The 14,668-nt window shown below is 38.2% G+C and overlaps 2 long non-coding RNA genes across 2 annotated transcripts in view; one reads left to right on the plus strand and one right to left on the minus strand.

Moving 5' to 3' along the window:
- Positions 1 to 10,581: 10,581 nt before the first annotated feature.
- Positions 10,582 to 11,599, minus strand: LOC148693476 (uncharacterized). Its single transcript, XR_015952184.1, has 3 exons — positions 11,442 to 11,599; positions 11,152 to 11,260; positions 10,582 to 10,766 (listed from the first exon to the last, which is right to left on the minus strand). It is a non-coding gene; the product is annotated as an uncharacterized LOC148693476 (long non-coding RNA).
- A 1,670-nt stretch (positions 11,600 to 13,269) lies between these two features.
- Positions 13,270 to 14,668, plus strand: part of LOC137727619 (uncharacterized) — a 29,053-nt gene continuing 27,654 nt past the window's right edge. Inside the window, exon 1 of the long non-coding RNA XR_015952701.1 lies at positions 13,270 to 13,653. This is a non-coding gene — a long non-coding RNA (uncharacterized LOC137727619). The remainder of the gene's footprint in view (positions 13,654 to 14,668) is intronic.

Below are 14,668 nucleotides of genomic sequence, written 5' to 3' on the forward strand. Positions count from 1 at the left end.
ATGATTCTAGGGAAATCTGAAGGTTAATTTAAGCGGACCTAATTAACTTGGAATGTCGAGGTTCATAACTTATTGGATTGATAATTGGAAATTGATTTACGTTGCATATATTTCATGTGTGGAGAAGAACCCCTTAGCTATCCCATCATCCATTGATTCATCCAAATTTTGTCTTAAAATCTATTTTCTTTACAATCTGCCCATTTAGTTTAAATTCATCCAACCACAATCCCCCCATATTTTGTTGAGTCGTAGTCATTCGTATTTGTTTTATTTTGTGTTTTTAAGCATTTGGAGTCATAAACACTTTCAAATTCGATCAAATTAAATTTTAGTTTTTGTGTTTTTGAGTCAATTCAAATTAGATTAGCACCCCTAGTTAATCCCCGGTTAGAACGATCCCTACTTACTTCATTACTACAATTGTCACAAATAGGGTTTAATTTGTGTGTCAACATAAGTTACACATCAAAATTTTGGCGCCGTTGCCGGGGATTAGCAAAGTTGCTAATCCCTTGTCTTGAGTCTTGTTTAAATTGTTTAGTTTCTGTTTTGTTTTAATTTTTTGCACCGTGTGTGTGTGTTTTGTTTTTGTGCCGTGTGTGGCACCTTATTTCCTTACTTGTGCCGAGTCTATTAGGTTGATTGCTAACCTTGTTTGCTCTTGTGTGCAGGTACTAGTTTATGACCCGTGGCTCACAACCTGTTCGTGAGCATATCTCCGACTTTGACGATGATTTCGAGAGGACTTTGAGAAGGAAAAAGAAATCGCAAGCATCTAATCCTCCTAGTCCCGAACCTGAATTAGAAGAGCAAGAAGTTGAAGTTGAGGTTGAAGAGGAGGCCACGAATTGGGTTGAAGAGGAAGTACCAACCATGGCAGTGGACAATCGAACCATCAAGGAGCTTTCTGCCTCGGGTTTGGCCAATGCAGCACCTCTTTGCATCCAATACCCTAGGGCAGCCCCTGAGAAGACCGATGAATTTGAGTTGAAGTCCAGCTTGCTCCACCATATTCCGAAATACCATGGGTTGGCCATGGAGGATCCGAACAAGCATCTAAAGGAATTCGAGGTGGTGTGCTCAAGTATGACACCGGTGAACGTGGACAGCAACATATTGAAGATGAAGGCTTTTCCTTTTTCTTTGGTGGAGAAGGCCAAGGATTGGTTGTATGAGTTGGCTCCCGGAACTGTCACATCATGGGAGAGTATGAAGCGAGCCTTCTTAGAGAAGTTCTTTCCGACATCACGAGTCATTCTTCTTCGCAAGAAGATTAGTGGAATTCAGCAAAGCCAAGGTGAATCTTTTCCTACGTATTACGAACGTTTTAAATCTCTTGTTGCTTCATGTCCACAGCACCAGATGAAGGAGGAGCTACTTCTTCAATATTTTTACGAAGGCCTTTTACCACTTGAACGGCAAATGTTGGATGCATCCGCGGGAGGGGCCCTAGTGGACAAGACACCTAGGGATGCCAAAACTCTCATTGCCAATCAAGCACTCAATGCACAACAATATGAAGGTGTTGGGCAGAGAGACACCCCACGGCCACAGCATGTAAATGAGGTAAGTTCTATTTCTGAGTTACAATCCCAAATGGCTAACCTTACATCTATGTTATCGCAGTTTGTTGAAGGCCCTAAGACGCAAGGAACTACAATCTGTGGTGTATGTTCCATTCAAGGACACCAATCTGATCAATGCCTTCAATTAATTGAGAACGGAGGGTGGGAATCTGCCAATGCCGTGGGCTTTGGGAATCAGAACCAACCACGGGGTGATCCTTTCTCCAACACATACAATCAGGGATGCCGTGACCACCCCAATTTCAGATGGAGAGATGCACCACAATATGGCCAACAAAGTGGATTCCGACAACCCCCGGGTTTCTTTCCAAGACAAATGGCACCACAACCACCTCCTCAAGCACAATCATCCCAAACGAACTCAGGTACGTCTATGAATGACGATAAAACATATCAGTTACTAACCACAATGGCGCAGGGAATGCAGAACCAAGCAAAGGAGGTTAATGAGCTAAAGAAGCAAATGGGCCAAATGGCCGAATTTTTGGGACAATTCCGTGAAAATGGTAAGTTACCAAGTACTACGGTGGTCAATCCCAAGGGTGGTTTCGAAACGGCCAACGCAATCACCTTGAGAAGTGGAAAAGAAGTTGGCATTACATCCAAACCATCACCATCAAGCCCCGAAGAGGATGAAAAACGGAGAATTGAAGAAGAGGAAGCAAGACAACCCACGGCAAAGGTGGACATACCTTTGCCGCAAGCTTTTAAAGATCCCAACTTGTCCAATTTGACCAACAAGGGTAAGAATGTGTCAAATTCGGTTCCTACTAATGTGATTCCACAAAACGTGCCTTTTCCTAGCAGGTTTATGCAAACAAAGAAGGAGGAGCAGGAGAAAGACATTCTGGAGACGTTTAGGAAGGTCCAAGTAAACATTCCTTTACTTGATGCCATTAAGCAAGTGCCCAGGTATGCAAAGTTTTTAAAAGAGTTATGCACAACTAGGAAAAGAATTTCAATCAAAGAAGTTGTGAAAGTGAGTGAAAATGTATCAGCGGTTTTGCAACGAAAGTTGCCTCCAAAATGTAAGGATCCAGGGAGCTTTACTATCCCATGCACAATTGGAAACACGAGATTTAAACAATGCATGTTAGATTTAGGTGCTTCTATTAATGTCATGCCATATTCCATTTATGCATCTATGAACCTTGGTGAGTTAAAACAAGATGGTGTTATAATTCAGTTGGCCGATCGTTCTAATGTTTATCCCAAGGGAGTCCTTGAGGATGTTTTAGTGCAGGTCAATCATCTCATCTTTCCTGCAGATTTTTATGTCTTAGAAATGGAGGATTCGAGCTCTTGCTAGGCCGTCCGTTCATGAAAACAACTTAAACAAAGATCGATGTGGCCAAGGGAGCACTAACAATGGAGTTTGGGGGTGAAATAATTAAATTCAATGTTTATGACTCTAGTAAGAATCCTAACGATAATCATTCTTGTTTTGTTGTAGATGTGCATAAGGACAAAGGGCCGAAAGGATCCACACTTACTATGAAGGATGTATCAAGCACCACCAGTGGAGAAGAACTTGGAGTGATTGCCCTACAACCACCCAATATGGCCGAAACTTCAAATGGGGACATTGTTGATAGGGCTGCCGATTTTGAGCCTTCACTACAATATGTTTGTAAGTTGCCAAGCCCAATTCCAATACCCATTTCAACTAATAGGTTGTTACCTTCTTCGGTGCAGGTACCCAATCAATTTCAAGGTGGTGGGAGCATGTACATGGACTTTCAGAACCGAAACACCACCATCAGGGAGGATCATTATCCCCGGCCATTCAGTGAGCCATACTACGAGAAATTCCAAGAAGTATACCGTGGAGGACATACCCCCCCATTCCGTGAGCCAGAGTGAAGTTTAAAAGAAGGTCTCGTCCGGCTGGAAGACGTTAAAGCAAGCGCTACTTGGGAGGCAACCCATGCAATCAACAAAGGAAGAACTTGGGAATCGCTCCATACTCAGATTTGCGTCCCTAAACCCTTCCCTTTGTTGCTTAATTTATGTTATGTGTAATGTGTTCGATTGTGTCTAAAACATTGAGGACAATGTTTAGTTTAAGTGTGGGGGGGGGGGGTAACATTCTGTTTTGAGATATTTTGTGCATGAAATTCGTAGGGTATGACCACCTAACATGTCTAAACTTGTTTCCCACTGTTTTTAAGTGTTTTTAAGCTATTTTAGAGTGTTTTAGTGTGTGTTGACTTAAAAATCCGAAAATACCATAAAAATTTGAAAAATTGTTTTGAAAAACCCAAAAAGAGTCGTTTTTGTGTGTTTGTTTGTGTTTTAGGTACCTTCCAACACAATGATGAGGATTTGGTTTTTAATTGCATGATGGTTAAAGAAAGTTACAACATGGATGGACGTTTGATATACTCTTTGGTTTATGCTTGTTTGTAGTTATAGTTTACGAATTCACATGTAATCACAAAGAAAAAAAATTAGTTTTTGTAACATGCTTGAAGGAATGAACTCAAACTAACGCTACATCCCTGTGAGACTTGAGCCTAAACGTTATTTGGAGAGTTAAAATCTGTGCATTAATGTTTTCTAAAGTCGTTGCATGATCTCATTATTCTTTGCTTAGTTACTACTTAGAAGGCGTTTCATCACTTAGTTCCAAATGCTAGAACTCATGCCCATTTCATTCAAAGCATGTCATTGAGTTGCATAACACATATTCAAGATGAAGTTGTGTAGTGACCACCATCAAAGCCAAACAGTCATGTGCCCTTCACTCATTTTGTGTTTAAGTTTAACCCCATTGAGCCGTGTTAGCCCATGTTCTTTGTTAACCCACATTATCCTCACCTAGCCTAGAATAGGACCATCCGTATCCTTGTTCTTGAAGCATAGTAAGCATGAATGAATTCCCTTTTGATTAATGTGTTGCAGAAAATAAGTGTGGGGGAAGGATTATTGATGTGAGTTATGTGCCATAGGCACGGCTAGAAAAAAAAAAAAAAAAAAAAAAAAAAAAGAAAGAAAAAGAAGTGAAAAAGAGTTGAAAAGTGTGGTTTGTTGAAGTAAGGGCCCAAAACAATGAATTAGGCCCTAAGAGTTGTTTGAATCTCCCTTTATGTCTAAAAGATGAATTCTGCATTCTAAGGGAATTCTAGGTCATAATTTCATTACTTTACTTACTATTGCTTAAAGAACTTTTGTTTATCCCTACCTTTCCTTGTGAGCCAATACCCCAAGCCCCGTTACAACCCTTGACTTCTATCTTGAGTGTTGTGCATTTCAATTGTGGAGTTTGAATTTGGTATGAGCATATGGTGTCACTGGTTCTCGCATCTAAGTAGTAGCATTCCATTCATGAGATCATATCTAAACACGTTTAATTACTCCAGAAATTGCGTTCGTTGTTATAACATATGTGAGTATTAGTCTTTCATGTTTACATCAATCTTCTCACATATAACTAGTGTAGGGTGTGTAGTCAGAAAATCTGAGTGAAAATTGAGTGCATAACTAGTGAGGAATTGAGGGAATTCTCTAAGGCATGTTACTACATTCAAAATGTGTTTTATTTGATTAAATGCGAACTAGTGAATGGTGACTATGATTAAGTTTGTGCTCGAGGGGAAGGAAGACTAAAAGCTATGTGAGTAATGATCTTTGACATGTCATGTTTCATTGGAAATCCCTGAGGCAAACGTTGGAAGGTTTAGGTTATGTTTTGTTTGTTTTGTTTCGTCTTATTTTCTTTAGTTCATTTGTTTTGCTCGAGGACTAGCAAAAGTTAAGTGTGGGGGAATTTGATAAGAGCATATTCATGCGACTTAATTAGCTTGTTCTCATGCATTTATGTTGTGTTTACTTAGTTGTTTTAGTGTTTAAGGCCACTTTTGTGTATTTTCAGATTATAAGGCCAAAGTGTGCAAGAAGATGCAAATTGGAGTCTTTTGGAGTGAAAGAGGAATGAATGAATTGAAGACTCGAAGAAACGACGAATTCATACTCCAACAATGAATTCTTACCAAAACGAGGAATCCTACTCAAACAGGGTTTCCTATTTTAGGAAAGTTAACCCTAAGTTTCCCGTTTTGGTAACCTTTCCTAATCTAAACGTCCGTATTTTCTAGCCACTTTGAAGACCTTGTAGGTACTTTAGGACACAAAACGAAGGCCCGAGGCTCCTTAAACACTCTTGCCATGCCTTTCCCTTTCTTCCCTTCCCTTGCCGTGCAAGGGAGGGCAATTTTGTCCCCTTATATGCACTTAAACCCTAACCCTTGTTCCTTGCAGCCACTCTCCCTTTTATTTCTGAATTTTAACCCATTTCTCTCCAAAACAAAACCTAGCCGCACCCTAGGGGCTCCAATTATTCAGGCATATATTCAGCCACACATTTTCAGCCGCAAATCCCATCTAAAAAAACCCTAAGGACGCTAATTACACCCTAGCCGCACCATACTTCTCCATATTCACCCTAATTTCATTCCATTCATATAAATATTTTTCCCTAGCCGCCACCATGACCCACCACTCTAAACATTCTTTTGTCCTTTAGCCGCATGTATATCATTCGGCCGTTCTTCCCAAATCCACTTGACCCGTGCATTCCATAACCATTAGCCCATTATTAATTAAACCTAAGAATCCCAAAACATACATCCTGCCGTAGCCATTATCACCCATATGGCATAATCATCCAGCCTTCCCCCACTTGTGCCGCAGCCACCAAAACCCAAAAATTACAATCAGCCATTGCAGCAAAACCCCATATTGCCGTGCCTATCCCATCACACACCAGCCGTAGCCTCCCTCAACCAAAAACCTTCACTGCCGTGCCTTTTCCCACACCATTCCACCACCATTGCCGCCCACTTTAACACCCTAAATCCATCCCAAAGTCAGAAAAATCACCCAAATAAACCCACACAACATCTCTGCCGCAGCAAGGAGAAGAGGAAAGAGGAGCTTGGACGCGCCGAAATTCAAGTGGATTCGTTGGGCGTTCTAGGTGTAATCAATCCTTTGTGCTTTATGTTTAAATTCAATTGTATTTCTCTTTCTGTGAACATGAGAGGCTAAACCCCCTAGTTAGCTAGGGGGTGATTCGAAACCATGATTATATATGTGAAATAAGTTGATTACTTCCAGTTATTGTTGCATAAGTTTTGAATACAATTTGCTTAACCGTTTGATTTAGAACTTATTCTTGTATGTTGATTGAGAGTGCACGCTTAATTTGCATGCTTGAATTTGATGCTAGGATATAAGTTTGTTTCACCTAATCGTTATGAATTTATATTCACAAGTAGTGAAGGTTGCTAGTCATGATCATGTTAAGTAGATTCCTGGCAAGCGTATCATGCTTTTCATAGTTACAAATGCCTTGTCGATGCTTATGATTTCCAAAGAACGTAATGATTCTAACTTATATCTTTATCATGTTGTTCATATAGAGAATTTGTTAGGAATAATTTGTTTGCGATGCATATTCATCCAATTCAATGATTCTAGGGAAATCTGAAGGTTAATTTAAGCGGACCTAATTAACTTGGAGTGTCGAGGTTCATAACTTATTGGATTGATAATTGGAAATTGATTTACGTTGCATATATTTCATGTGTGGAGAAGAACCCCTTAGCTATCCCATCATCCATTGATTCATCCAAATTTTGTCTTAAAATCTATTTTCTTTACAATCTGCCCATTTAGTTTAAATTTATCCAACCACAATCCCCCCATATTTTGTTGAGTCGTAGTCATTCTTATTTGTTTTATTTTGTGTTTTTAAGCATTTGGAGTCATAAACACTTTCAAATTCGACCAAATTAAATTTTAGTTTTTGTGTTTTTGAGTCAATTCAAATTAGATTAGCACTCCTAGTTAATCCCCGGTTAGAACGATCCCTACTTACTTCATTACTACAATTGTCACAAATAGGGTTTAATTTGTGTGTCAACATAAGTTACACATCAGATGGCATCATGATTGCATATATTATGCCATGTTTAATTGCTGATTCATTGTTGAACATTTTGCATGGGTTCGAGAATAAAGAAACTGAAGATGAAGAGGCTTTTGAGTATATTTAAGTTTTGAAAAATGTACCTTTTTACCAACCACGTTGGAGGCCATTGATGCTCATCATCGATTGAATCTAATTATGAAAAAGGTTGTATGTAATGAAGTTATGAAGCTTTTGGATGCTGGGATGGTCTACCTAATTTCAGGTAGCAAGTGGGTTAGTCAAACCCAAGTGGTACCTAAGCAATCCGGAATTACAATTGTGAAGAATGATAACAATGAATTTGTGCCTACACACTTGGCTACTAGATGGCGTATGTGTGTTGATTATAGAAAGTCAAATGCAGGTACTAAATAAGGATAATTTTCTATTACAATTCACTGATCAAATGTTAGAAAGAGTGGCTGGTCATGTTTTCTATGGTTTCTTAGATGAGTATTCATGCTACAATCAAATTCCAGTTGCACCCGAGGATGAAGAGAAGACAACCTTTACATATCCTTAAGGCACATTTGCCTATAAGAGGATGCCTTTCGGTTTATGCAATGCACCTGCAAATTTTCAACGTTGCATGATGAGCATATTTTCAGTTTGGTTGAACAAGTTATTGAGGTATTTATGGATGTTTTTTTTTTTTGCAGATTCTTTAGATCAATGTTTGCAGAATTTATCTCTAGTTCTTGAACGATGCATTGAAACAAACTTGATTTTGAATTGAAAAAAGTGTCATTTCATGGTTAAGCAGGGGATTGTTTTAGGTCACTTGATTTCTAACAAAGTTATTGAAGTTTGTAAGGCTAAAATTGATATAATTGCTAAGCTGCCATCGCCTACAACTATTATTAGTGTCTGATCTTTTCTTGGTCATGCTAGGTTTTACAGAAGGCTTATCAAGGATTTCTCCAAAATTGGTTGGCCCTTGTGTAGTTTATTGGCTAAGGATGCTCCTTTTGTTTTTTATGAGGCTTGTATGCAGGCATTCAACAAGTTAAAGACACTCCTCACTACAACACCCATTATTGTTGCCCCTGACTGGAGTTAACCATTTAACTTGATGTGTGATGCATCAAATTATGCAGTTGGGGCAGTTCTTGGATAGTGAAAAGATAAGCTTCATCAGGTTATTTTTATGCTAGTCAGACCATCAATGATGCACAACTAAACTATGCAATCACTGAGAAAGAATTGTTGACAGTTGTGTTTGCATTAGAGAAATTTCATTCTTATTTGGTTGGGGCTAAGGTGGTTATCTATACAGATCATGGACCTTTGAAGTATTTGTTGTCTTAAAATGATGCCAAAACTCGTTTAATTCGTTGGGTTCTTCTACTTTAAGAGTTTGACTTGGAAATGAGGGATAAAAAGGATAGTGAAAATGTTGTGGTTGATCATTTGTCAAGGCTGATCTTCCAATTTTTGCTGAAGAGGATTTGCTGCCATCAAATGAAGTTCTAGATGAATAACTATTTGTTGTCCAGAACAGTTCACCATGGTTTGTGGATTTAGTTAAGTATTTGGCTAGAGGGGTAATTTATCTAGATTTTACTTTCTAGTTGAAAAAGAATTTTTTTGGCTAATGCAGAGTATTATTTTTGGGATAAACTGTATTTATATAAGTACTATTCATACCAAGTTATTTGCAGGTGTATTCCGGAAGAAGAGTAAGAAAGTGGTTTAAAATTTGCACAACATTATGCCTGTGGGGGACATTTTGGACCTAAAAGGTCAACATCTAAAATTTTGCAAAGTAGCTTGTTTTGGCCTTCTCTTTTCAAGGATGCTCATAATTGGTGTAAATCTTATGATCATTGTCAAAGAGTGGGAAGTCAGTCCAAATAGAATAACATGCCACATCAAAGTATTTCAGTTGTTGAATTATTTGATTTAGGGTATTGGTTTCATAGGACCATTCCCAACGTCCCATGGCATTAATACATTTTAGTGGTTGTTGAGCATGTTTCCAAATGGGTTGAGGCAATCGCAGCATCAGCTAATCAAGGATTAGTTATTCTGAAATTCCTTCAAGGGGTAATTTTCCACAGGCCATTTGCTGCATTGCTGGTGAAGTACGGGTTACCCATCGTATTGCTACTTCTCAGGTAGTAACACACACTTGATAATAATTGTTAAATAATTTGATAACTTAATCATTTAAAATTGATGTTCTTATTTGATTTCTTTATGCTAGTTACAACCTATTCGTATTTTACGAGGGTCTTCATGCAAGTTACTAAATTGACTCAGAAATGGACAAGTTGTTGCAACTGGAGAAATAGAATTAACAAATCCTGAGGCGAAAGTTCATCACATGGTGCTTGGTCCTGATTGCTGGAAGGTTTGGGTAACTGTTGTCAAAGTGGAGAATGTATCTTTGTACCGCCTTACAAGTAAATTTCGTGTCCTGGAGGATGCTATATCTAGTACAATTGCGTGGCCATCAAAGTACGTCCGAGTTGGAGAGTAATTTTAGTTCATACTTAGACTAGAAAATGGTACTTCGGCACTACATAGATGGTACTTTATGACTTCCGCTGTTTATGTATTCATTAGGCACTACATGGATACTACTTTATGACTCCCGTTGTTTATGTATTCATTTGGAAACTCAAGTATTTTTACATTATGCTATAATATTATCAAGTATGTTTTATGTAGTTATTATATTATAGTAAATATGCAATTTTGTTGGTTATTTTGTATTAAAATATATAAATACAGATATATATATATATATATATATATTTGTTAAATAATTTTTTTTTAATTTTGAAAAATAATTTATAACAGGCATTAGCTGTGGTCAATTAGTAATCGACAACGGTCATAGTACGTGGTGTTAGATCTCAATCTACCACGGGTACAATCCGTGGTTATATTGCATTTAACAACGGGCATAGCCCGTGATAAAAATTGAGATTTTTTATTACATCCAGAATACTAATGGGCACAATGTCCATGATGGATTGCAACTTATCATGGGCATTCACTGTGATAGATGAGCTTTTTTCTTCTAGTGATAAACAATCAACATGAGTATATACAGAGGTACATCAGTAATTTAATCACAGATCAGGGTTCATCATAATCTGAGGAAGAAATTTTACCTTGTCATCGTTTGGATCTGTGATGTCCGAGCTTTTTTTTTCCTTTTGTTGCTTTTGTACAATTTGCAGATCGAGGGTTTCCTGCCAAAAGTAAACAGATTCATGAGTTATTGAGGAAACATGACTATTTTCTGCAGATCTGCCACTTATGCATTCAGCGATGAAAAGTATGTCAATAATTCAGTTTGGGGGTGGATTCTTTTTCTGTTCTCAGAGCGGGTCAAGTTCCAAATGGTCCACATGTATGTTCAGGCTTGATCTGGGTCTTAATTCATATTTTTACTGGGGGCAAGCGTTTTCAGTCCGAAATCCTCATCAGCATACAGATCCAAGTTTTTCAAGGAGTTAATATTCCCAGTTATTAGTTATATTCAGTTTGGGGGTGCCATCACAGAATATTACAAGTGAAATGTATTTCAATCCGTAAATGCTGAGCAAAACGAGAGCAGAAGGAAGAGATTTGTACTTTCCGATGTGCAGAAGTCGCAACCTCGACGTTTATTTTGCCTTTTTGGTCCACTAGATCTGCAGCTTCGACGTTCCTTTCTCTCAGATATAACTTGGATCCGAGTGTCCTACATAGAGAGCAAAAATATAAGTACATGCTGGGACATACAACAAAATTTTCGCAAATCGGGGTCCTAACACATTCCAAAAAGCAAATTAAAGCCAAGGGCAGGTTAATGATGAGAAAGAGTGTGCACTGGGTGGTCGAAATATGTGGTTGTGTAGCCTATGACAGATTTCTCAACTGACCATTCAGGAGAAGGCAAATTCCAGCTCCCAATACTGTAGAAAGCTGAACAGTTACCAAATGAAGCAAGTGATATCTCGAGGTAACAAAAAATTAACAACACGACGCATAAATAAACACATAGAACTAAACCAGCACACACACAAAAGCAAACCAATTAAAAAACAGTGGAGGACGAATAACTAGCAAACCCTAATGATGAAACCCTACCAACTTACTTAAACATCATAGTTCTACCTCTAGACTTAACTGGCCGAAGGACATGCAAATTCTTTTCACAGACACGGGTGTAGTAGACATGCAAATTTCGGTGAAAAATAAATGTTCACCAACACATTAAATTTCGACATGCAAGGGCTTACGTGGCATGTATTATGTGTCTCACATGACATGTGATTCATAAAAAAAAACCGGACTAGTCATCAATAGGACACATTTCAATGCTTGGCAAAAAGGAATTATTTGGTTTTAGTTTAAATTAAACAAATTATTTAATTTAAATTCAAATAAAATAAAAATGTCAAATCTGGAAGATTGATTTATTTGGTTTTTATTTGATTAAATCAAATATAATTGATAGAGTAATCATGAACCAAGACACAAATCAAATCTTCATTCTTTCGTTTGTTTGTTTTCTGGTCCTTTTGTGGCCGCGGTGTTAGGGCTGATCTGCTGGACCACTCGATGCATTTGCCTCTTCTTTCTTCTAATATAATTGTCTCTTTAGGGAAAAGAAAAGAAAAATCTTTCTTAAACAAAACAAGTTAATAGAAATCAGCTGCCATTTTATTTCGTACTATAATACATGGTCAGGGAGTTTTATGAATGACTAATCCATATATTGGTGTTGTGGGCGCTAGGGGGCATTTGTAAAATGGTTTGCACTCTTTAAGGTATATAGATGTTCTTTTTTGTAATAATCTATGCACTTCAAATGTTAGCAAATCTTTTGTTGGCTTAAGAAGCAGCAAGTTACCAAATATTTTTGAAAAAAAATTGGTCGAATGATCAAATAAGGTATAGGAAATTCCATCAACAAGCGTTGTTCTAATCTGTATATTGCGAGTGTATTTTCAATGCGTATGAAAATATTTAGACTGGAGAATATGTTGTACAAATGCACCCCAATATTAAGACGTAAAAAATATTTTCCCAGTACCTGTAGTAGCTGATCAGTTGACGGCGGTTGGTATACTAGTACTATTTTGCAAGAAAATTTTGTTCGGACTATTTTTCTAAATGACAATGTTACCTTCTATCATCAGTCACCATTGATTTGTATAATGAGCTGGAAGAATGTTGAAAATTTTGTTGGGAAAGTATATTTTCACTTAATGGTGGATAGAAATCTGTTGCAAATTTTGTTAGAAACTACGGACTGGATAGAAATAATAACTAGGTGTTTGTATGGAACATTTTACTTTGTTAACTAGAAAATTGAGCGGCCATGATATATTTTCACTTAATGGTGGAAGCAACCACCATATACGATGAGTTTATGGCCGAAAATTATATATCCTTATATGAAAGTAATAAGGAAATGGTTTCATATAAGGAAATGGGTCGGGTTTGTAGATACAAGAATTTGTATTTGAGTGCTTAACAGCAGTTAGGGGTGGGTTTAAAAAATCAAAAACCGAGCCGAACACCAAACAAATTTATATTTAATTATTTAATATATATTAATTATATATTACCTCCAGGTTGAGAGTGTTTACTTCAGCCAACTTACAACAAGCTTTGTGTTGCTATAATCGTATTAGCAAAATATTTATACCGATTTTGGATCTTTAATTCTTTATAAGATTTCTAAACACAAAACCCTAGCCATCCCATTTACTCCCATTTAATCTCCTCTTTGTTCTGATTTGTCAAGTTCTCAGCCTCTCCCTTACCCTAGGCGTTGTAGGACTAGCCGGCCTCCAACCAAGACAGGGGTGTATGATGTTCTCTCTTCATACTTATTAGTGAAGTCTAATTCTCCGTTTACATTCACTCTGTAGTATTGTCGTCTAATCGCTGATTTGATGGCATTCAAAGAGATTATGTACCTCGGGATGAGGCTTTCGAGGAAATTAAGCAGAATACTTTCTCCACTGGAAGATTGAAAGCTCTGCTTCACAATCTTATACCATCTCTTGCTGCTACATTGTCAAGAGGTTCTTTCCGTTGGAGAAAGATGGTTGAAATACGAAATCCCCGCTGTTATAAAAAGTAAGTGCACTTTTTCTCCTTCTATCCTTATTCTTTTCCCTTGTTTTGTAAGATTTGAAGCTCCTACTACTCCATTAGATTACAATAACTTTGTCGAGACTCCGAGGCATCAGTTTAATTTCGTCTTTAATCTCACTTCTTTCTCCTGCTGTTTACTTTGTGGTTAGTGGATAGATTTGCTTGGTTGCGTGATAATGAATTTGCACGCCAAACTTGGGGTCAATTTAAGAGTCCTTAAGTTGGGTTCTATTGCTGTTTGGACCCAAAATATTATTGCTGGGCCGAGCAGCAGGATGCGTTCGGCCCAAGGTGATGACAAATAATATGGGCCGAATAATAAGGCCCGGGCCAGATGGCAGGGTCGGCCAAATCCTATCATAAGTAGTCCAGATAAATAGAAAGGTCGAGGAAGTCCTGGTGCAACTAGGAGTCTCGACCAGCAAGGAATGAAGTCCCGAAAAGAAGGAGAATTCAGAATCCCAGTAGGAGTAGGTTTGTTCGAGGAAGAGGCAAATTGGGACAAGGACTCCCAATCCAAATCGGAGTCAGTTTCAGGGAATGGGGCACTATAAATACAAGAAATCATGCAACAGAAAAGGACCTTCAAATCAGCATACAATTGCCCTGCGCAAAACCTCTCAAACACCTTGAGAAATTTTCCTTTTCTTTTTCCTGCCGACACACCTTCAGTTTGGATAAACAGCACTGTGGAAGCACCCGGCGAGCACCTTCAGTTTGGATAAACAGCACTGCTGCCGCAGAATCAGCCGACCGAGAAGCACCTTCAGTTTGGATAAACAGCACTGCGTCGAGGTCGACCGATTATCTATCCAAGTCTCGGTCGAGAAAGGTTTTCGAACCTTTGTTGGCAGAGGTCACCTTGCTAGCCTTCTCGGCATAGTTAGGTGTTACGAATTACATTGCTCGGCGTACTGGTCGCCGAGTGGTTTTATGATTGGATACTCACAAGTGAGTTTCAGGGTTCGGCATTCCGACGGCCGAACTACGTTTACCA

The sequence above is a fragment of the Pyrus communis genome, chromosome 10 (assembly GCF_041283825.1).
Source record: "Pyrus communis isolate YQ-2024b chromosome 10, ASM4128382v1, whole genome shotgun sequence".
Lineage (NCBI taxonomy): Eukaryota > Viridiplantae > Streptophyta > Magnoliopsida > Rosales > Rosaceae > Pyrus > Pyrus communis.